General features: G+C 45.6%; 1 protein-coding gene and 1 long non-coding RNA gene across 4 annotated transcripts in view; one reads left to right on the top strand and one right to left on the bottom strand.

The window, feature by feature from the left end:
- LOC144313839 (uncharacterized) overlaps positions 1 to 17,702 on the bottom strand; it is a 39,493-nt gene extending 21,791 nt beyond the window's left edge. Inside the window, exons 1-2 of the long non-coding RNA XR_013379448.1 lie at positions 17,498 to 17,702; positions 2,464 to 2,535 (exon numbers count right to left, since the gene is read on the bottom strand). This is a non-coding gene — a long non-coding RNA (uncharacterized LOC144313839). The remainder of the gene's footprint in view (positions 1 to 2,463; positions 2,536 to 17,497) is intronic.
- Positions 17,703 to 19,134: 1,432 nt separating this feature from the next.
- Positions 19,135 to 23,835, top strand: part of OPTN (optineurin) — a 41,934-nt gene continuing 37,233 nt past the window's right edge. For 2 of the 3 annotated variants that reach the window (XM_077897215.1, XM_077897214.1), the window contains exon 1: positions 19,135 to 19,297. The gene's annotated coding sequence lies outside the window, so the exon portion shown is untranslated. The remainder of the gene's footprint in view (positions 19,298 to 23,835) is intronic. The other variant, XM_077897212.1, reaches the window with a different exon arrangement.

The raw sequence follows: 23,835 nt of genomic DNA, 5'->3' as shown, positions 1-23,835 counted from the left end.
AAACCCTGCCTGAATTTCCAGCCTGCCTACTCACCCTGTGGATCCCAACCCTCTCTCATCTCACTCTTTCTCCCCATATAGAGAAAAAAATTTTCTCCATCTGGAGAACCCCAATATATCCAGTACAGTACTTCAATGTGCATGCTACATCACTGGTTCTCAAACTGATAGGCATTAGGATACACACCATTTACATCATTGTCTCTGAGAGTACAGCCCAGGCGCCTGTATATGTAGTAAGTTCTACAGTTGGTACACTAAGTTTAGCAATGTGCATTACACCGGGTTCGATTAAGACCTTTTTGATACACGTTATGTGCTTATTCTTTATAGCCCATATATATTCTTTTTTTAAAAGATTGATTGATTTGAGTGAGGGGAGAGAGGGCCAAAGGAGAAGAAGAAAGTGAGAAGCAGAGTCCCTGCTGAGTGCAGAGCACAATGTGGGGCTCAATCTCAGAACTATGAGATTATGACCTAAGCTGAAATCAAGAGTCAGATGCTGGAACACCTGGGTGGCTTGGCAGTTGAGCATCTGCCTTTGGCTCTGGGCGTGATCCTGGTCCCAGGATCGAGTCCCACATTGGGTTCCCTGCAGGGAGCCTGCTTCTCCCTCTGCCTGTGTCTCTGTGTCTCTCATGAATAAATAGATAAAATCTTTTTTTAAAAAAAGTCAGATGCATAATTGACTGAGCCACCCAAGCACCCCTAGCCCACCCATATTTTTTATGTGCTTAAAGAATATATTCTTTATAACCTGCATAGCTTATTCTTTATAGAAAGGGGAACTAACGCTTATTAAGTACCTCCCATGTGCCAAATCCTAGACTAGGCTTTGAGTATATTATCTCATATCTCACTCAACTCTCGTGTTATAGAGTAGACCTAGTTATCTCAAGGTTAGTAACCTGTTCAGGATACACATTCATTTGTTCATCAGATAATGCAGAGCAGCTGCTATGGGTCAGGCACTTTGCATGGCCCTGGAGCTGGCAAGGTGAATGAGAGACACGGTCCCCTCATGGAGCTAATTCTCTCGAAAGGATAACCAATAACAGTCAAGTGAACAAGAAATGAATACTGCCACAGGGCATGTGGATTGTGCCACCCAGGAAATGAGTAACGGGAGGTGACTGAGTAACTGGAATGGATCCACCCTGAGTTAAGTTAGTCACAGAGGGTGAACTTCAAGCTCAGACCTGCCTTTGTCAAGTTATACCGGAGCTGCGTGTGCAGCACCCCAGTGGAGGCATTTCAAGGAGGCAGGTCGACAGACCAGCATGAAACTCAAAGAAGAGGTCTGACGGGGGATATAAGCTTAGGTGTCACCACGGAGAGATGGGACTTAAGGACATGGCAATGATGAAATCCCCTGGAGAGAGCTCACACACAGAAGCAGAGCCCAGGAGCAAGACCTGAGGAGGATTCCAGCCCCAGACATCAACAAGAGAGCACCTGCTGAGGCGAGGCTACCTCCAAACAGGCAGCAGGAGGACCAGGAGAGAGGAGTATCAGAAACACAGCTAGTGCATGACGGGTCCAGAATTCAGATCTGAGGTCTGTGTCCATTGCTCACTGCATTCACTTGGTGCATTTGGAGAGTGGAGCATTGCGTTTGTATCATGCTCGGACAGCCACGCTGGCGTATGTTAGCTCAACTGATCCTAATGGCTTTAGAAGGCGAGCAAGGCAGGTGTTACTGTTTTACAGATGAGGACACTGATGCTCAAAGAGGTGAGGTAACTATTGGATGGTGGAGCTGGGACTTAGCCTAAGTCTTCAGATTACTGGCCAAGCATCTTTCCTGCTTAGTTCACATTCTCAAAGATCATTTTTATGACTTCTTTACCAACAGGGAAAATCTTGCCTTTTTAAGAAAGTATCCATTTGCATGAGATAGTGTGCAAAAAAAAAAAATGTTGCAAATTACTGGTGAAGAGGTTATCTGTGCCAAATGTAGGCAAAGAGAATGCACCCATTCCAGTGTCAGAGATCAGAACATAGAAGAACAGGGAAAGAAAATATGGATTGCGGGTTTTAAAAATAAAAACTCATGTATTTTATTTTTTCTTGACCTAAAATCTGCCAGTCAAATCTCCCAGGGCTTTCTCTCAACTCCTTGGCTTCCAACACATCATTTTAGTGACATTAGGGAGACAGCTAGCTACCTGCTGAAAGACCTGGGAGAGCTTTCAGCCTCAGGACCTGAAGGAAAAACTGGAACTTTTGACCTAAAACTTAGTCCATCGTCACTGAAAGCAGGAAAAGCACATCTCAAAGGCATCTTGTAGTTTTGGGGGACTGCACTCTCCAAACATGAGAATAGATAGATGACAGTCATCATGGCAGTATAAGTGGGAGTGGGGGCAGAGGAAGTGCTCTTTCAGCCATATGGCAAAAGTTCAGCTACTGAGACAGCTATGTGTGGGGACAGTCTTGATGAGCCCCGACCGTTTGAGTTACCTTCCCCGACGTGGAGGTAAATTCATCTTTGAGATGACTCCAGCTCCAGCTTCCATCTGACTGCACCTGCATCTACAAAACAAAATAGGGCAAGAGCTGCCTAGCAGACCCCATCAAATCCCAGATTCATGAGCAAAATAATTGCAATTGTTTTAGGCCACAATTGAGGGAGGAGCAATTGTTACACAGTAATAGGTAAATAGACAATTGTTAAACCCCCACCTCATCCCCAACACACACATGCAACTTTGATAATCGTATTTTAGTAATTAAGAAGCATTTATTGCTTAATTTCATGGGTACCTGGGTGACTCAGTCGGTTAAGCACCTGCCTTCAGCTTGGGTCTCATGACCTCAAGGTCCTGGGATGGAGCCCTACATCGGGATCCCTGCTCAGTGGGGAATCTACTTCTCCCCCTGCCCACTCTCTCTCTCATGCTCTCTCCTTCTCTCTCAAATAGTCTTTAAAAAAAAAAAACTTATTCTAAAAAGTGTTTTTTTTTATTAATTTCAATGAGAAAACCACTGTTCTATATATACAAAGCTGGGGGGATGCAGAGCAAACACATGATCTCTCCCTCAGAAGATTTAAGACTTATGAAAGAAAAACCAAGAACAAAACAAAACCCCATAAATACAAGGTTGTAAGTGCAGTAATCAAAGCCTGATGAGATGGGGCAGCTGACTCAACCTGCCAAATGGTCGGAGGGAGTTTCAGCTGAACTGAGCCTCAAAGGAAAAAAAAAGAAGAAGCAGCCAAGAAACAACACCGAAGAGGTAGGCAGGGTTGTGCCTCCAAGAGCTCAACGCACTGGTAAGGTGCATGGATTGAATCACCCAGGAAGCCATCAACGTCATTTCTGCAGGGGAGTGGCATGGTCAGCACTGAGTTTAGCAGCTGGCTACAGAATGTCTTGAGGGGAGAGAAGTTTGGAGAGGGATGGGCTGAGAAGCACCAAGGAAGTTGGGGCCAGTGTGGACTGGAGCTGGTTTGTCCCATCTTGCAAAACCCAATGAAGTTTTTAGAAATTTGGGGGAAAGACTATTGGATGGCTTGAAATCAGCCATGGTGGTAGCATTTATGCCATAGACATCAGGCAAAAGGTACAAATCAAGGCTTCCCCTCAGAGCTATCTGTTAGTCACCTACCAGCACACTACTGATGGAGGCAGAGATGCTAACAGATTCCAAAAAAGCTTTAAAAATGTTGTTTAATGGGTCAGGTCTTGATGACTAAGTCAATGTGGGAGGAAGAGTCAGAGGTGCCCCTAATTTCTAACTCATACAACTGTCTGAACATCCATGACATGAATCGAGTTGAAGAATAGAGAGAGAAAACCAGTTTGGCCAAGGTGATGAATTCAGAGGTTGTAACATGTTGATTCTGAAGTGCCTAAAGGGTCACAGCAAGCAATCGGTCAAGAGGGTCTGAGGCTGGAAGAGACCAAGAGCAGGACCAGGAGTGGGAGAGAGACTTTCCAGGGTGAGGAAGGAGAGCGTTGAGCAGTAAGCATCAAAGTGCACTAAGAGGAGTATCGGGAAAACAAATTTCAGCTGTGAGGGAGGCCAGATGGAGCACTCAGGGCAGCGAGAAGAGAACACAGCAGCTACGTGTATGATCACAGCTGTGAAATACAGCAGAGGCATCAATAAAATAACACAAGGGAAGCATCTATAAGTCGTGCATCCTATCACATCCCCTTGAGGTACAAAAAAACAGCATTTCTTTAGTATTCAGACCACAGTACGTTCCCAGCTGTAAGTGCCAGCAGCCCATTCTAATGTTCTTAAGGTTCCTATCACAGGTAGGATCTGAAACCCCCAGGCAGGCCTATACTGTGAAAGAGAACCATCTGAAGAAGTGTCACTTTACAGAGAAGGGGCAGGAGAGGTGGCAGCCCTCCACGGTGTCTCTGCTAAAAGCCACCAGTTCCATGCCAGGGATTTGAAACCATTGAGGCTTTTGATGTAGGATTTGGGAGGCAAGATTGCCTGTGTCCTCAGTTTTACCTTGAGCTATGGTGCTACATGCCAAAGTAGGGCAAAGCTCCAAGGTACTACTCGATGTCACACACTCACACTCACACACACACATACACACAATGCAGCCATTTGCCCCAAGACCCCCTATCCTTTGGTGTGTTTGGGACAGAAGCAATGACAGCATCGGTGACCTGCTGTGCGTGGAAAGCACCCCCCCCCATCAGGTACCCCAGGGTGCTTTCCCATCAGCTGATCTTTTTCTAACTCTCCCTGTCCCATTAATCATGCTAACACAGGTCAGGGCAACATATGTCTATGCCAAGTGTTTCCTGCAGGAAGAGAGGTAGGAGGGAGCTCACTTGGGGCCACCCTCCTGGATCTTGCCCATTTATTTACTTCATCCTGGGGGCAGGGCAGGGGGAGGCAGGGTGACTTAAATTTGGGAGGACTCAATGCTACACATCACATGTATTCCCTCCCTTCTGTTTTTCTTCTCCAGATGGAGTTGCCCATGAAAGCCTGAGCTCTACTTTGCTCCCCCAGGGTCCCCAGGGGCGTGGTTAGCCGGGCAGGGCCTGGGCCAGGGTGTCTATAAAAACTTAGGGAGCCAGTTTCCCCAGTAGATAAGCCACACCCTCCAGCCAAGCCTTAATCAGTCAGAGGAAAATGTTAATTTTCCATCTGCCCTTCTCTCTTGTCTTATTTCTCAATTTGTTCAGAAGCCAGGCAGGGAGGAAGATCTTAGACACAGCAAAAGGGCTCTCAGTCAAAAGCGTTCAGGAAATACTGACTCCTGTGTGAATAATTCATGTCAAAAAAAAAAAAAAATTCATGTCAGCATTTTTAAAGGCCATGGAAAGGGAAAGGTCCTATTTTCAGAGCTCCCCACCCAAAGCCCCTGACAAAACCACAAAGAGAAAAGTTTCTAGTGTCTGTATCCTTCCTCCCTGAAAGGTCTTGTCCCTTGAAACCATCCCAGCAACATTTACCTATGATCGAGGTATGGGATCTACCTCAAGCCAGGGTCCCAGCCCCTGCCTAAGGAAAAATTAGTAAGTAAGCATGCTTGGGCACAGGTTCCCCAGAAACGTTGCAGCTCAAGAGCTAAAAGGGGCGATTCCCATAGCTCTTCCCAGAACAAAAAAAGTCTGCTCCTGGATGACTGGGGTGTCCCAAGCCAGAAATAGAAAGGGCTTGAAATGTCAGCTTCTTCTGCCAAAAAGCAATTCTTCATCCTGTTACACATCCATTGAATTTAGCGACGGGAGGTCCTCAGTGTTTTTGGACAGAGCCAAAGGGTTCTCAGCCAGAAACATTCAGGAAATACTGAATTCTGTGTGAATAATGCATATCAGCATATTAAAGGGCATTGAAATTTTGCTCCTAAATTTTGCTTAACAGAGACTTTTTGACCCACAATCATCCCTTTCAGGCCAAAAACCTATGAATGCCTTCAAGGAGCACTGAAAATTCAGGGAGTCCAATATCATTTAAGACATCTAGATACAGGGGCTCCTGGGTGGCTCAGTTGGTTAAGCATCTGCCTTCGACTTAGGTCATGATCTCAGGGTCCTGGGATCAAGCTCAGTGAGGTCCTGCTCAGTGAGGAGTCTGCTTCTCTCTCTCCCTCTGCTCCTCCCCCTGCTTGTGCTCTCTCTCACTATTTCAAATAAATAAATAAAATATTTTTTTTTAAAAAGACATCTTGGTACAGAAAATTAAAAAGGATGCCTAATGGTTGTAAAGAGAAGAGTAGAACCAAGACAGGCCTTTTTTACTTCATGATGGAGTTATTTTGGAAATGGTAGGGACCACCGTTATGTTTGTAGGCCAAGGGAGGAAGCCCCAAAAAAGGGATAGATGGTCAATAGGATAAACACAAATAATCTCAATCCCTCAAGGAGTTCATAATCAGGTAGCTTTGACTTGGTAAATATGTCCTGTGTCAATGTAAATGAGAGGAAGCCTCAAACGTAAACGTTGTAAATGCAAAATACATTTTCAGGTATTTCCAAAGATGTTGGCCCCCACCATTTCAAGTCACTCTTGCCGATATTTATTTTTTTAAGATTTTATTTATTTATTCATGAGAGACACAGAGAGAGAGAGAGAGAGAGAGAGGCAGAGACCTAGGCAGAGGGAGAAGCAGGCTCCCTGCAGGGAACCCAATGCGGGACTCAATCCCAGGACCCCAGGATCACAACCTGAGTCCAAGGCAGACACTCAACCACTGAGCCACCCAGGTGTCCCACTCTTGCTGATATTTAAAATGTAAGGCAGTTGTTCTTAATATTGGGGGTGTTATGAAAAAAACTTGAATTCCCTACAAAGGCTCCTACAATGAGCATCAGGGATTTACCCCTCATTTCCAGACTACTCCCCAGAGCTGTGGTCCAGAAGTCAGAAAGTTGCAGCTGCCACCCAGAGGTCAGCAAAATGCAGAAAACCATTCTCAGTGGTCACAGGTGTCCACAACCTGGGGACTGAGAACCAACAAAGGTATGCAAGAGGGGTACAAATCCACCTGTTGAAGCCCACATACTTGGTACAGCCATAACTTTCCCAGCCTGGCACAGATGGATGTTTTAATTTAAATTCAATTTTCCAACATATAGTATAACACCCAGTGCTCATCTCATCACATGCCCTCCCTAATGCCCGTCACCCAGTTACCCCATCCCCACACCCACCTCCCCTTCTGCAACCTTTTGTTTCCCAGAGTCAGGAGTCTCATGGTTTGTCTTCCTCTCTAAGTTTTCCCCACTCAGTTTCCCTCCTTTCCCTAATGATCCTTTTCACTATTTCTTATATTCCACATATGAGTGAAACCATATAACTAACTGTCCTTCTCCTATGGACTTATTTCACTCAGCATCATACCCTCCAGTTCCACCCACGTCGAAGCAAATGGTGGGTATTCGTCCTTTCTGATGGCTGAGTAATATTCCATGGTGTATATAGACCACATCTTCTTTATCCATTCATCTGACGAAGGACATTGAGGCCTCTTCCACAGTTAGGCTATTGTGGACATTGCTGCTGTGAACATTGGGATGTGGGTGTCCCAGTATTTCACTACATCTTTATCTTTGGGGTAAATACTCAGTAGTGCTATTGCTGGGTCATAGGGTAGCTCTATTTTTAACTTCTTGAGGAATCTCCAAACTGTTTTCCAGACCTGCTGCATCAGCTTGTGTTCCCACCAACAGTGCAAGAGGGTTCCCCTTTCTCCACATCCTCGCCAGCATTTGTTGTTTCCCATCTTGTTAATTTTCCCCATTCTCACTGGTGTGAGGTGGTGTCTCATTGTGGTTTTGGTTTGTATTTCCCTGATGGCGAGTGATGCGGAGCATTTTCTCATGTGCTTATTCACCATGTGTAGATCATCTTAGGAGAAATGTCTGTTTGTGTCTTCTGCCCATTTCATGACCAGATTGTTTGTTTCTTTGCTGTTGAGTTTGATAAGTTCTTTATAGATCTTGGATACTAGCCCTTTATCTGACATGTCATTTGCAAATCCATTCGGTAGGTTGCCTTTTGGTTTTGTTGACTGCTTCCTTTGCTGTGCAGAAGCTTTTCATCTTGGTGAAGTCCCTGTAGCTCATTATTGCTTTGTTTCCCTCGCCTTTATAGACGTGTCTTGCAGGAAGTTGCTGTGGCCGAGGTAAGAAGGGCTGTTGCCCATGTTGTCCTCTAGGATTTTGATGGATTCCTGTCTCACATTTAGACCTTTCAACCATTTTGAGTTTATCTTTGTGTATGGTGTAAGAGAATGGTCCAGTTTCATTCTTCTGCACGTGGCTGACAGATGCACTTTCTAAGCCCTATCCTGAAGCCTCATGGTAAGGGAGTCTCAGAAATAGAGTTTCCAGACTTCTAGCCTCTCTGACACAGGGTAGAGTATAAGACCATAGGGATACCACTTCCCCGTCCCTTCTCTATGGTCACCCCTGTCCCTCTCCCCATGAAGAATCAACAACGGGACATTCAGTGACAAGACCAGATGGAAGCTCTGGAAATCAACACAAGAGGAATCAGAACCCTGGAAGTGGGGTGGGTAAGAGAAAAGTACAGAAGGGTTATGGGCGACAGAAGGGAAAAAAGTAGGAGGTCTGAAGGGAAAGGGGCTTTTCTCCTGACCAGAAGATTTTGGCCCTGTTGGTGCAAGTATGGTCTGGCACCAGTGGAGAGTGGGAGCAGGGAGCTAGTTGCTTAGCAGAGCAGCCGTGGCTACACAGACCTTGTGAACTCTGTAATGGCTGAAGGCAAGATTTTTTTTTAACGAGTTCTTATTAATTTATTTGACAGAGAGAGAGAAAGCAAGCACAAGCAGGGGGAGGGGCAGAGGAAGAGGGAGAAGCAGGCTTCCCACCCAACAGGAAGCCCGACCATGGGGCTCAATCCCAGAACCCTGGGATCATGACCTGAGCCAAAGGCAGATGCTTAACCAACTGAGCCACCCAGGGCGCCCCTGACAGCAAGAGTTATATCTCCTTTCAGAGTTTAAGACAAGGTCTACACTGCTCCCTCCCTTTGGTGATCGTATAGTTGGCTGAGGAGCTCTATAAAATAATCAAATCCAGTTCTCCGATGATCAATGTAGGGTCTTTGTGTAAATTAGAAAAAGGAATTGCTTCCCTGGGGAGAGGCAGTCACACTCCACAGTGCACGGCTGGGTGCTGTGTAAAGTGCCAGCTGCCCGGCAGCCTGCATTGCTCCCCACGGCCAAGCGCCACTATGCCACCAATAGCCTGCACAATCGTGCGGAGCGGCCTCAGGCAAATCCTCGCAAGACTAAACCACAGTAAATTCACATTAGCAAATTTATATACAGAAAGTTTGGGCCGTCTTACTCACCATTAAGTCTTTTTTTTCCCCAGACTATTTATTTATTTAGTTGAGAGAAAGGAGAGAGAGAGCTGCAGAGGAGGAGCAGGGGAAGAGGGAGAGAGAAACTCAAGAGAACTTCAGGCTGAGCGCAGAGCCCCACACAGGGCTTGATCTCAAGACCCAGGAGATCCCGACCTGAGCTGAAACCAAGAGTGGGGCACTGAATGCCATCCAGACAACCCACCACTAAGTCATTTTTTATTGGCTTTTTCTTCCCCATTGGTTCTTAGTTATCATAAAAAGATTCAAGAGTTTAGAGACAGTGCTGAGAAGGATCAAAAGGATTTACATGCTATTCCAAAGATAGAAGGATTCCAAGTCCATAGCAGAGATACAAATCTTGGAATCAACGAAGGGGAAATGTGAAATGAGCAAACCAGTGTTTACAAACACAAGGAAGGAACATGGTGGGAAGACATCCCCTAAAATCCAGCAGAGTCAATATCGGCTATAATTAGCACCAGACACTAAGTGGGATGAATCATATCGAAAAATGAGTTTTTGATCTTGAAAGTTAACATGAGCCCCAGGGATAGAAGCTAAGCTGAAGATCTCCCACAGATGACATTCTAGAAATAACCAAAGCCACCAGGTGACTATTATGAGACAGGTTGTCTCTCACCTGCCTGCTCTTGTCACCAAAAAATTAGGCAAAGGAATTAAATGAGGCAATAAGCAGCATCAGCGAGATAGGATGAGAAAGAGGAAAGCATCCTTTTATTAACTGAATATTGAGATACATGTAGAATTAGGTTTAGAATAAATTTTCTCCTCAAATTCTCTAGGGTCTGAGTAAGGTCCAAGAAATATATAGCTGACCATATAAACTATATCTTGCAGCTTACATATAATGGCCAAATCTGTAGAGAGCCGGTTTTATATAACAAGTTTATTATTTAGCATGTATGAGCATATGTAATCAAATAAAGAACACAACCAGGGCAGCCTGGGTGGCTCAGCAGTTTAGTGCTGCATTTGGCCCAGAGAGTGATCCTGGGGACCTGGGATCGAGTCCCACGTCGGGCTCCCTGCATGGAGCCTGTTTCTCCCTCTGCCTGTGTCTCTGCTTCTCTCTCTCTGTGTCTCTCATGAATAAATAAATAAAAAATTTAAAAAATTTTTAAATAAAATAATAATAAATCTTATTATTTAAGATTTAGCATGTAAATCCTTTTTTATCTTTATAAATGTTTTTTTTTTAATTTTTATTTATTTATTCATGAGAGACACACACAAAAAGAGGCACAGGTACTACCCCACAGGTACTTCACTTACCTATCCCACAGGCACTTCCCACGCCTGCCCCATAGGCGCTTCTCACACTTGTCCCACAGGTCCTTCACTCATCTATCCCACAGGTGCTTCCCACACCTGCCCCACAGACACTTCCCACACCTGCTCCACAGGTACTTCACTCACCTATCCCACAGGCACTTCCCACACCTGCCCCACAGGCGCTTCACTCATCTATCCCACAAGTACTTCACTCATTTATCCCACAGGTACTTTCCACACTTGCCCCACAGGTGCTTCCCACACCTGCCCCACAGGCCTTTCCCATACCTGCCCCACAGGTACTTCACTCATCTATCCCACAGGTACTTCACTCACCTGTCCCACAGGCACTTCCCACACCTACCCCACAGGTAATTCACTCATCTGTCCCACAGGCACTTCCCGCACCTACCCCACAGGTACTTCACTCATCTATCCCACAGGTACTTCAGTCATTTATCCCACAGGTACTTCCCACACCTGCCCAACAGGTGCTTCCCACATCTGCCCCACAGATACTTCACTCACCTATCCCACAAGTACTTCACTCACCTGCCCCGTAGGTTCTTCAAATTCCTCAGATAGGACTAGTCATCTTCCCACCAACACGAATGTCCATCTGTGCTCCCATCTCAGCTAATGATTCTACTGTCTATACAGTCACCCAGGGCAGAAATTCGTAATTGTCTTCAACTACTCTTTTCTTCTCATCTGTCACATCTCATCATCCTGAAATTGTCTGCTCCACCTGTATAAAAACTCCCAAATGTATCCCCCCTTTTCATAACAGAGTCCAATATGGGACTTTATTTGTAGCTGAGATGGAGGTCCCCGATTTCAAGCTTACTAGGAAAGGCCCAAATCTGAAACAAAATCCTCCCTGCTGGTGGATCCCTGGAACTCCTCTAACAGGCAAAGTTTTTATCACAATGTTAGAAATGATCTGAAATGCAAAAGGGTCTGGAAGGGTGACAGCCTGCATTGAAGCACACCAAGGTGTCACTTCCCTATCACATAGCCTTCCAGTGGGAGAGGTGATGGCACACACAGAGAGTGAGGCTGGGAAATCAGGGAGTGGGAGATCAGAGCAGGAAGGAAAGGGTGTAGGGGGGCAGAGAGAAGTCGCTGGGTGATATTTCATGAACACATAGGCAAACAAGGTATGCTTGAGCCAACCAAGCCAGAATCAACTAAAATATACTTTTGCACTGAAGGTGAGTAAAGGAATTCATGAGGACATGAGCCAAGGCACAGGAAATGGTTTTATAAAAAGATCCACAGAGATTCTTCTCTTTTTTCTGTAATAAACAGAACGAAGCAGTTTCCCAGAATTTCAATAAGACCCACTGAATGGGAAAGCTCTACATTTATGTAAGATCTCTGAAATCATGGCAGTGGGAAATAATGCCTCAGCACTTCCAAGTTCACAAATAGACCTTCCTCTTAGAGTGTTCACAGCCAGCTTTTCAAAGCTTGGCCCCCACTGCCATAATATTCCATGAATATCCAATTGTCTCTGCAAGAAGCGTATTTTGGCTGAGACTTTTCCCCCCTCCCTGGGGTTGGATCACATTAACTTGGTGAAAACTGCTTTGTGTGAATTGCTTTATATGACTTCCACATTGGAATGACTCCTGTGTAATCAAAGTCATTTTTTCCCTTAGTTTCCAACGGAACCAGAAAGAGGAATGGATGAGGACAGGAATGTCAATAGAGTCATTGGTTGCAAAATTTAATGCTATATTAGCTGGAGAATTGACCCATGGACATTAGGAAAGAAAGAAATGTGTTTCTGGCATCCACAGTTGCGAAGATCTGAGGAGACCAACCCTAGAGAAAGCTGATTTGCTTCTCAGCAGAATATCATGTCTATAAATTTAGTAACTGTCTACTGGCCTATGATGAGGGGAATAGGACCTCTGTCCACAAAACCAGAAAAGGGTGAATGTAGTGTGCTGAGGGGAGCACTGAGGCTTTGTGGGTACAGAAGGTCAGGGACAGTCCAGCTAAGATTTTGTGTCCAGGTTTATCATAGTCTATATGGAAGCCATGAATGAATACATTTTTTTCAAGACACCTGCGACTTTTCAAATTGCAAAGTCACTTATGATCATTTAACTAGCCAAGTATTAACCCAGCTTTATAGAAATATGACAGTTAATTTTACGTGTCAGCTTAAAACTTGACTGGGCCATGGGGTACCCAAATATTTGAAAAACATGATTCTGGATATTTCCATAAGAGAATTGTAGCATGACTTTAACATTTAAATGAATAAGACAGAATAAAGCAGATTGCTCTGGTGTGGGTGGGTCTCATCCAATCAGTTGAAGGCCTGAATACAACTGGATGCTGACCCCTCCTCCCAAATAAGAACAAGTTCTTTCTGCTTGACTGCCTTCAGCTAAGGCATCAGTTTTTTCCTGCCTTTCAGGAACAACTTCATGGGTCTCAAGCCTGCCAGCTTTTGGACTGGAATTACACCAACAGCTCTCCTGGACCTCAGCTTGCCAACTGCAGATCAAGAAGCTCATCAGCTTCTATTGGCATAGCCAATTCCTTATAATAAATATATTATTTTGTATACATATAATTCAAATTGAAAAATCAAAATAAAATTGTACAGACACGGGCAGCCCCGGTGGCACAGCGGTTTGGCGCTGCCTGCAGCCCAGGGTGTGATCCTGGAGACCCGGGATCGAGTCCCACATCAGGCCCCCTGCATGGGGTCTGCTTCTCCCTCTGCCTGTGTCTCTGCCTCTCTCTCTCTCTGTATCTCTCATGAATAAATAAATTTAAAAATATTTTTTAAAAATTGTACAGACACACACATCTATCCTATGGGTTGTTTCTCTGGAGAACTGTGATTAACATATGAAAAAAGAAGTCTAAACTGAAATTCAGTTAATTTGGCATCTACTAAAACAGAATACCAAATATAATGGACCAAAAGGAATGCCGCTTTTTCAGTGTTGGAGGAAGCTAAGAGATCACCTGCCCCAGCGTCTCTACTGATACTGATACAAAGGCCAAAGCCCAAGGAACTTTGTCCCTTTCTTGTGTTCTCAAGTCAGAACCAGGTAGCCTGATACCCAGAACTGTGTCCCCTACTCCACCCTGCACTTCTGAGAAGTGAGAAATTTTATTCTAGAAAAGAGTAAGTGAGATGGAAAAAAGACCAATCACATGGGCTTCAACAGTGACAGATGAACTATTTAATCAGAAGCAAGGAACTCTGTAGAAAATGAGACACCCAGGCCATTTCTCACTCACCAGGCATACAACGAAGACAATGGCAATGCTTTGCAGACCATGATGAAGAGCTGTGGTGTCTTAGAGTGATTATGTTCCCGAATCACCGGTTCTGACTAATAAGTACTTTGATAGAAAATTTTGTTTCAGGAATTTTTAACAGTTCGATAGCAAAACACAGAAATAAGAATTGAAGGTGTAATCTACGCTCTGCTTTGACTTGAGAGAAAATGTGCCAGAGTCTAGGATAGTGTCTGTATGTACTTAATGGAGAGGAGCAGGAATTAATGGTTAGGTAGTAGCATCACTATGGTGTGTGTGTTTTTTTAATATTCACAGAGGACCAATGATCCCCTTAAAGATAAACACTGACTCCTCCCCAAAGAGTTCACTGTTTCAAGGTTTACAGTCATGAGGCAAAGGAGAGGAATTAAAAACAGACCACATTCACGCTGTGCTCTGGCTTTTTAAAAGCAGAGTCATTGTTCCTAGCATTCAGGATACTTGGCTTGCAAACTGGTGGCAGGTTAGACTCTGGTCCCACAGCTCTCTTCCGATGGAAGCCTCCACTACACACCTCATTCCTCCTATGGCAGATACCATTAGAAGAAATACACAGGCTCCTCTGAGTCCCTGTTTTCAATCCTTGGGGGTGTATACCTAGGAGTGGAACTGCTGGATCATGCAGCAATGCCATTGAACTTTCCCAAGGAACCCATCCTCAGAATATGTGGAGCCAATGATGAACTGAATCTAACTAAAATTCAAAGGAAGCCCAGACCCAGCTCAGCCGCAGAGGGGATGATGGCCATGGAGCTAGACCACCCATCCAACAGAAGAAGGGGTGTACCCTTCATCAGACCTCAGGATTATTTGCTTCTGGCTCCAGGGTGCTTTTTGGTGTTGTTTTTGCAGCTCTACTGAGGTATAATTTACATTCTATATATTTCACTCATTGTAAGCTCAATGTTTCTAATTAGGCCAATAGCACCATACAATGATTGTTACTATCAGTTTTGGAATATTTTCATCACCCCCCAAAATTCCCTTGAACTCACTTGCAGTCAAAGCCACTTCCAATCCCAGGTAACCACAGTGCTGCTTTCTGTTTCTCCTTCCCTTTTCCAGACATCTCATACATATGAAATCACACTACAGGTAGACCTATAGTATAATTGAGGTGTTTTTTTTTCATAGACTTTATTGTTAAGTTGCAACATACATGGTTTAATACAACAAAAAAGTATTTAATCAAGTGAAAAATAATAAACTGAACAATAAACAATCAATACTCCAAACAAAAAATTTTCCACTGGAAGCATGTTACGATGGTATGGGGTTTTGTTACCACCTTACTGCAATTTTCCTATGTGTTACTAGCCTACATAATCATGCAGATGTGAATGGAAGTTTGAATGATTATATAAATAAAAAGTTTGTTTACTGCAGAGAATCATTTCAAAAGGAAGCCAAAGTAGGTTTGGAGAACATTATTCAAAAACTTCTCCACGTCGTTAGGTTCACTTTATAATCTACGAAGCTTAAGCTGTTCCTCTGTGTCAATGCCAACCTCTGAGAGGCACTGACAAATGTCTTTTCTTTGGTCACCCCAAGGCCAGATAACCTCAATCACAGTATGGTTATAGGCAAAGGGGCTGAGGCTCGACTCTGTGTTGCTCCTGAGACCACCAACCTCTACCCCTCCCATGCTGCCCTTCATCTGCTGTGAAAGCTCTCCACCTGATAAAGAAAATTTCAACTTACACTGCTGTGGGCTCTGCTCCTGGGATCTCAGGGAAGCTATATTTTTAACTTTTACCAAGATCAGAATGATTTAACCAAACTTCAGAGCACAGGCATTATTTCTGCTGTGAGCACACTTTATACATCTGCTTCATTAGCAAATTACCTAAAAGAAACATTTCTAGAGTTAAAGAATCTCCCTAAGTTTCCATATCTCTGGGCAGCCCGGCAGGCTCAGCGGTTTAGCGCTGCCTTCGGCCCAGAGCATGACCCTGGAGTCCCAGGATCGAGTCCCACGTCAGGCTCCCTGCATGGAGCCTGCTTCTCCCTTTGCCTGTGTCTCTGCTTCTCTTTCTCTTTGTATCTCCCATGAATAAATAAATAAAATCTTAAAAAAAAAAAAAGTTCCCATACCTCTAAGCCCACAACTGTGTACATACTAAAACATAAGAGTTTGTAAGTTTCTGAAATGTCTTATGTCATGGTGAATTGTAACCCTTGATGTAAAAAAATATATGTATTTATTTAACCTGTATGTTGACCCTGTATCAAACATTCTTTCTCAGGAGCACTCTCTTCTTTGTGAAGATAGTGTATCCAGGGCAGCTGTCCTTACTTGGGCTCAAATAAAACTTTCTTCCTTTTTTTCTTAGAAGCTAAAAGTTGGGGCGCCTGGGTGGCTCAGATGGTTAAGCGTCTGCCTTTGGCTCAGGTCACGATCCCCAGGTCCTGGGATCGAGCCCTGAGTCAGGCTCCCCATTCAGCAGGGAGTCTGCTTCTCCCTCTGCTTGTGCTCTCTCTTTCACAAATGAATTTTTAAAAATCTTTTTAAAAAGAAACTAAAAGTCTTGTTCATTTTGCTTTGACACATACCACCTGGCTTCTCCCCCCTTCCCTCCAGGACACCTGGGGTAGATAAGGTATAGAATGATAGTTTGTCCAAGAGTCCTGCAAACACCCTTGAGGTAGGAACCAAGGAATGAACTGCCTTCTCCAAACAGAAGGGGTGAGAGGGTGGGGAGCAGCACAGAAAGCGTCAAACAAGTGAATATCTCAGTAAATATCCTGCCACACTGCTCTGCATTCACTTACCACAAAACCACAACAGTGAACAACTAAAAGCGTGTTATACTTTTAGTTTTATCTACCCTTAGATTCCATCTACTCACGGAAGTGCGAGAGGGAGGAGGCACCACCCTGGACTAGGCAAGCGAAGAAGCAGGGCAGGCTGTCCCACCAGCAACAATAGCAATGACACTGTGCCCCAGTGTTACTGTTACTTGATTTAGCCCTTCATCCTCACAATGGCCTTCGGCAGTCGGAGCTGTAGATCCAGATCCCTTATTTAAAGCCTTCGGAATAAGCTCCAGTTTTAGAATTCAGAATTTTTAAGAATTCAAAAATCTCAAAAACTCATTGAGGATTTTTAATATCTAAAAAGGTGATACAGTAATGTATTGCAAAGTATGTAATTTATATAACATACCTCCCCAAGAGTGTCTGAAGCAGATCTCATACAAACCAATTAACGCATCTTCAATGAAATAAATGATCCCACGAAGTGGTCTAAAGACTGCAAGTAACTTTCCATCGGTTTAGGTCAAGGTTTTGCCACCAAACGAAGTAAGAAAGCCTTTGGGTTCTCAGGACTTTTTGGATTTTACAGATAAAGAGAATGTGGCCCAGCGAGATCAGGCAACTTGCCCAAGGTCACACAGCTAAGAAGCTAAGAAGTGGCAGGGGTGCGCGATGCCTCAGGGCCCCCCTCCCTAACTCCCTTCACCAGAAACCCAACTCCAACCTCAGTACTCCTCAGCTGAGGGCAGCCTGTAAACGACCTTCCTCCTGCACCTCCCCGCCCCCAAATCCTCTTATACTCATTTTATCTTACCTTAATATGGTTTAAAATAGTAGAAGGAAACCCAGCGGGAGTGGGATTCACCCCAGAGACCCCTGCCAGACCCCGGGGAACTGAGTGTGGGATCAGGTGCTGCCTCGCTACCCTTCTGCCCAATTCTAGAGTTTATTCACTCACAGGTGGTATAAAAGACCGGGCAGGGGGAGCCCGACCAAAGCAGTCGGTATTGAAAGTGAAACTGAATCCTTCGGAAATCCCAGAAGAGGGCGCATCGGCCTTTTCCCATTTGGATTCGGCTTTTTGCCTTGCCTTCCAACCATTGGGCAGTTTGGACGCACAGCCACGTGCTGCGTATGACCACGGAGCAGAGTCAGCATCTTCATTACTAAATCAAGTTCTTTCCCCATATGAAGTCCTTCCCCCCCCCCCCTTGGTTAGGGGTTAGGGTTAGGGCATGTGCCTGGTATTTTGCAGTTCAGAGGCTCCAGAGAATAAAACCCCAGGTTTCTGCTGGGGTCACGGTTGACGGTTAGAGTTAGGGTATAAGTCTGGTGTTTGAACTTCTTTTTGATCTTTGGCACAAACCTATTCTCAGACCCTCTCCTCCTCCCCTTCTCCCATTTCTGTTTTCTCGTCTTGCACCGCCCGGGAGGAGACCCTGCCCAGACCTTGACCTCACTATCACTTGCCTTCGGTGTCCTGGGTCTGCGTCCTTGCTCAACCCTCCTCGCTGTGCCTAGGATGCAAATTATTGTGGTTCTTTTTCCTTCCTCGTCTGGTTTCCTCCCTTTTCATCCTAATCCGGAGGCATCTTCCCTCCTCCGGTACAGTAGATCAATACTTCTGCTTGCCTAAACAATCCAGGTCACCCCAGTAATCCCACCTGCCAGGGGCACCCCAACCATGCCGGCGTCAACAGTTGGCCTGTCGCCTGGGACAAAAATCCTGCAGGCTTTGTGTTTTTAATGAAAGGTCTTTTTTTTTTTTTTTTTTAATTCATGAGAGACAGAGAGAGAGAGAGAGAGGCAGAGACACAGGCAGAGGGAGAAGCAGGCTCCAAGCAAGGAGCCCTATGTGGGGCTCGATCCCAGGTCTCCAGGCTCACACCCCGGGCTGAAGGCAGGCGCTAAACCGCTGAGCCACCCAGGCTGCCCTGAAAGGTCTATTTTAAGGGCAAAGTCGGATGGAAAGCCATGCAGGCTCAGTTTACTCCATCTAGATGTAAGGCTTATAACAGAGGTGGAGGGTTCGCGCAAAGCATGCCTCGGACGGCCTCCTCTTGCCGTGGGGCGCAGCGACCCCTGCGGCTCCGGCCTCCTAGAGGGACCCCAGCGGAGGAGACCGACTCCGCAATAGCCTTTAATTGATAATTTATTTAAATGATCACGACGGGTTACGGCCGTTCACAGGCCCGCGTAGCCGTGCTTTCCCGGGTCGGGACCTCTCCTAGATAGAGACGCCGGGTGGGACACCGCGCCCGGGAGGAGGGGGCGGGGCCTGCGGGTGGGCGGGGCCTCGGGGACGGGGCTGTGGGTGGGCGGGGCCTGGGCGGGGCTGCGGGTGGGCGGGGCCTGGGCGGGGCTGCGGGTGGGCGTGGCCTCGGGGCGGGGCCCGGGAAATTCCCGGCGGGGCGGGGAGGCGGGCGCGGCGGTCAGCTGAGCGGCGCTGGGCGGGGTCGCGAGGCCGCGAGTCCGCCCGAGGCTCCCCGAGCGCGCTGCCGCCGCCCCCCGCCGGTGCCCAGGTCGGCGTCTGCATCCGGGTCCGGAGCCCTCCCCCCGCGGGCACCATGGCGAGGAAGCAGTGACCCCGAGCGAGGCCGGAGCGCGGGCAGGGGTGAGCGGGGCCGGGGGCGGGCAGGGGCGCGGCAGCTCCCTTGCGTCCTTGGAAGCGGTTCCCGCGGCCCCACCCCCCTTTTCCCTGCGACCCCGAGTCTGTCGGGGTGTGGGTGGCGGGGGATGGGGATGGGGCGTCCTCTAGACCCCCCGTCGCTGCCGCCGCCCGGGGGAGGGTTTCCAGGCCCGGGGGTGGGGCGGGGTGGGGGGGATCCTGACCTGGTGGGAAAGGGCAGGGGGGGCGGCCCTCCCCAAGCGCCCCCCTCCCCTCTTTTACCGGCCCGGCTGACCGCAGGTGACTTCCTCTGTAGGGCACGGAGGTGGTTTAAGGGTGACATCCTCCCGCAGCTTGGGAATGATTGTACAGCCAGTTCCTCTCTGTGTGGGGAGTGGTTAAAGGGACACCTTTGAGAAACAACCACCAGCTCCATGTCTGTCTCTGGGCATGTACGTACATACACGGTGAACACTCAAGGAGGCTGAGAACCCCAAAGGAATTGTTTATACTGTCGGAAAGGTGTGAGCTGGAGGCGGAGTAAACATCGCTGGGAGAAAACGAAACCCAGATTCTGGTCTGGCCTCCTCCTCCTCCACCCCCTCCTCCTCCTCCAGGAAAACTGTTGTATGGAAATGTATGCCCCAGAGCTGTGGAAGGATGAACTGGAAAACAGAACCGTCCGCCAGTGAAGGTGGTGTTAGGTGGGACCTCAGAGCCTCAGATCTGGTTGAGCAGGGCATCCCTACTAACTCAGGAGCCAGCTCCTCCCCCTGCTCTTTGCTGAAGGAGAGAAGAGCTAGGCAGCCCTGGCTACCTCCCAGGATATGCCTGCCCAGTTTGTACTGGGCTGGAAAGATCCTGGAGCAGAGGCTGAGGCCAGGAGCTGTCCTGGAATGGAGAAGGTAAGTGAAGTTTAAATGTGGCCCGGAGAGAGAGGACAGTGACTGGAATCTTCCAAGTGACTGATCTGTTTTTCAGAACTGGGCCAATTCTAGTGGTTCTTTGTACATGGTACACAACATTATAAAAATAGCCTCTTTTTTTTTTTTTTTGTAACTGATCTCAAGTTGCATATTATGCTATGGAATCCAACTAAATCCTCCAAAAAACAAAAACAGGCTTTATTCTTGAAAGGAATTGGCCATTGTACTACAGAACCTTCTCCCTTAAGTAAGGATGCGTGGGTATTTTCTTCTCCTAGCCCTGCTTTTTCCGAAATTTTTTTAAAGATTTTATTTATTCAGTCATGAGAGACACAGGTGGAGGAAGGAGCGGGCTCCCTGTGGGGAGCCTCATTTGGAACTCTATCCCAGAATCCCAGGATCATGATCTGAACCAAAGGCAGAGGGCTTAACCACTGAGCCACCCAGGTGCCCTTCCAAATTTTATAGACACTTGGGTTATTTGATATGTTCTTTGGAATCAATGGGATTAGTAAATCCAAATGAAAAGGAAGGAATTAAACTCTGTTTTTTAAAAAGTGAAGTCTGTTTCATCCAGAGAAAAATATTTGGAAGGTTTGACCTGTATATGAGGATGGAATGCTAGAATGCGTGTTACAAAATGACACCCAGATCTTTTAGGGATGACAAAAGAAACAGTATTAATTTTCAAAACAAGTTCTGAAAGTTGAGTTCGAGATTCTGGAGAGGAGTGCCGTAGAGCTGTAGAAAAAAATACTACTAGCACCGCTGGCTTTGTCACCTACAGAGCAGAAAGTGTTTTACAATTGCTAGACCTTAAAATACCTCGTTACGCTGTATTTTCATTTCATTTCAACGAACATTTACTGAGAGCCTGCTATGTGCCGCTCACAAGGAAAAATAAAATAGAGACCTTTGCTGAAGTTTGATGCAAGATAGACTGGAATGGGAGGATTATAGGACTTTGCAGAAAGAGCCAAGTGCTACTGGGTACTTAGAGGAAAGAACTTTAACACAGGACATGCATTTCAGCCAGACGTGAAACTGTCTGGTGAGTATTTGCCAGAGCAAAACTGTGGCCAGGCATTTTGTGCAGAGGGGAGAACAAAACAGAGACAAGGGCAGAGAAGCAGAAAAAATCAGGGAACTGTGAACTCTTTCATATGCCTTGCGTGTGAGTGGCATGGTGATGGGAGATGATACCAGTGGGTAAGTGGGGGCCAGACTCTGAAAGGCCATGTTTTTCTCATTTGGGAGCTGGAACTCTGTCCTGTATGGGAAGGGTTTTAAGCAGGAGAGTGACTTCCTGCTGGGAAAGAAACCGTGGTGGTAGTGGGACTGCAGTGTAAAGAGGTGAGTCAGACCACGTAGGAGGCTATTCAGCAAGTATTCTAGGTACTGGGGACACAGTGGTGGACAAAAGAGACAAAAATCCTGTACTCTGCGGAGTGCAGCATTGCTGTAATTGAGACAAGACAAGAAGGGCCTGACCTGAGCTGGCAGGGATGGGAGGGAGGTGCAAGTGCCAGCACTCGGTCACCCCTCAGACTCGAATGGAGCATCAAGACACTCCCAGACTCCTGCATTATGTGATAAGGTTAAATCGATTTCCATTTTCTGTATGTTAGCGAATTACCAAATCAGAATACCATTTCTGGCGTAGGAGCTTCTTTTACCCTCTTAAAAGGATATATACTTTGAGTTCTTTTCCTCTTAATAGGATACATACTTTGAGTTCTTTTTCCAGGATGATAATAATTTTAGTTGATGCAATCTTGGGTTCTTACTCAGCCCTCTCATGATCCCAAACCAGAATTTGCCAATAGCCACTTATTGTTTCTGATCAAGAAATAGGTTTGCACTGTTTAAAATTAATTTATCCATGTGCGGATTAAGCCTGTGAATGCTTATTAAGCAAATTTGGAACGTCAGCCATAGCAAGGTAAGGGCCTGGACTTACTTTGTATTATGCTGGTTGGTCCAATGTCCAGGGAGTAGAAGTCCGCATAAGGCAGATTTTTGTTCGATACAAAATGACTTTCTGACAATGGTAGTGGTCCTCCAATCGAACGGGCTGTTGCCTGCTAGTCATTGCTCATATCTTCTGTCATTGAAGCCTTTCATGCCTGGTCTATATGACCATCTTCCGTGGAGACCAGGTAAGACATTTTTGCATCGAATAAGTTGGAGTGGATCATTTGTAAGGCCACCACAGAAATAAGATTTAAGCTCATGCTCACATCCACAAAGTCAGGTCATTGATATAATTACTTGACTTGCGAAAGTAAAACTGACATTTAAGAATTCAAACAGATCTGAGAATAAAATCCAAGAGGTTTTGCTTTTGCTCTTCCACATTCCAGGTGGTTTGCCTTCTTCCTTACTGGTGAAATCTTGGCAAATCCTGTGCTAAATTAATTCACCCTTCTGTAGTTAAATACCACCTTAGCTTAGGAATGACACATTTCAGGAGTGCCTGGCTGGCTCAGTTGGTAGAGTTTGCGACTCTTGATCTCGGGGTGGTAAGTTCAAGCCCCATGTTGGACATAATAGAGTTTACATTAAAAAAAAAAAAAAGAACAAAGAAAACACTGACACATTTCAGATCCAGATTAGTTGGATTTTTATGAGAAATTCTGTTACTAAAAAAAGAAAAAAGAAATTCTGTTACCAGATAGAACCTTGGAATAAATGACTTAGTTTCAATTTCTATAACCTTTGAAGATGTGTGCAAGAATTTTATAACGCAGGGATCCCTGGGTGGTGCAGCGGTTTGGCACCTGCCTTTGGCCCAGGGCGCGATCCTGGAGACCCAGGATCGAATCCCACGTCGGGCTCCTGGTGCATGGAGCCTGCTTCTCCCTCTGCCTGTGTCTCTGCCTCTCTCTCTCTCTGTGTGACTATCATAAATAAATTTAAAAAAAAAAAAAGAATTTATAACACATCTCTGTGTTCAATTGAAAATAGCTTAAGATGATGTTTAAAGATTTAGAAAATTCAGCTTTCTCTGATGGGTGTTCTACCAATAGATATTTCACATAGGCAGTGTATTCGTAACTCATAATGATGCCCCCAAAATACCTAAAATCATCGGATGCTTTTTGAGCCACCAAAAATCAAATGTATTGCTTTTGGTAAAAATTTGGTAGTAAGTATTTACATGCTTATGTTTGGCATATATGTTAACTTCTTATTACTCTGACATTTCAATTACCAAATAATTTTTCCTCACAGTGCTGGAAAATAAAGTGTTTGCAATGATTAGTACAGGCATATGTATTAGTGAGAGAGGGTGGCATGACCATAATGGTGCTGGGGTGTATGTGTTGGATGGTAGGGTTGGGCCTTCCTAGAAACTCAAGAATACTTTTCATTTGCTTTTTGAGCTGAAAGCAAATGTAAGAATCATCATTTGTTAGACAAGTCACTAAATTACCATAAGAGGTCACACATTTAGTTGAGGCACTCTGTTTTTTCTACTGTCCCCCTTAGCATAACCCTGCTTTTTTGCCCCTTCTGTCCTCCTAATATCTGGGCAACCTGATAAAGGTAGGAGCACTGATATAACCGGTAGAACCAATTTTTAACTTTATTGTGGTTGTGTCTAAAGGAGGCACA

This window comes from Canis aureus, chromosome 5 (assembly GCF_053574225.1).
Source record: "Canis aureus isolate CA01 chromosome 5, VMU_Caureus_v.1.0, whole genome shotgun sequence".
NCBI lineage: Eukaryota > Metazoa > Chordata > Mammalia > Carnivora > Canidae > Canis > Canis aureus.
The sequence above is the reverse complement of the archived record's forward strand: the minus strand, read 5'-3'. Positions and strand labels throughout refer to the sequence as shown.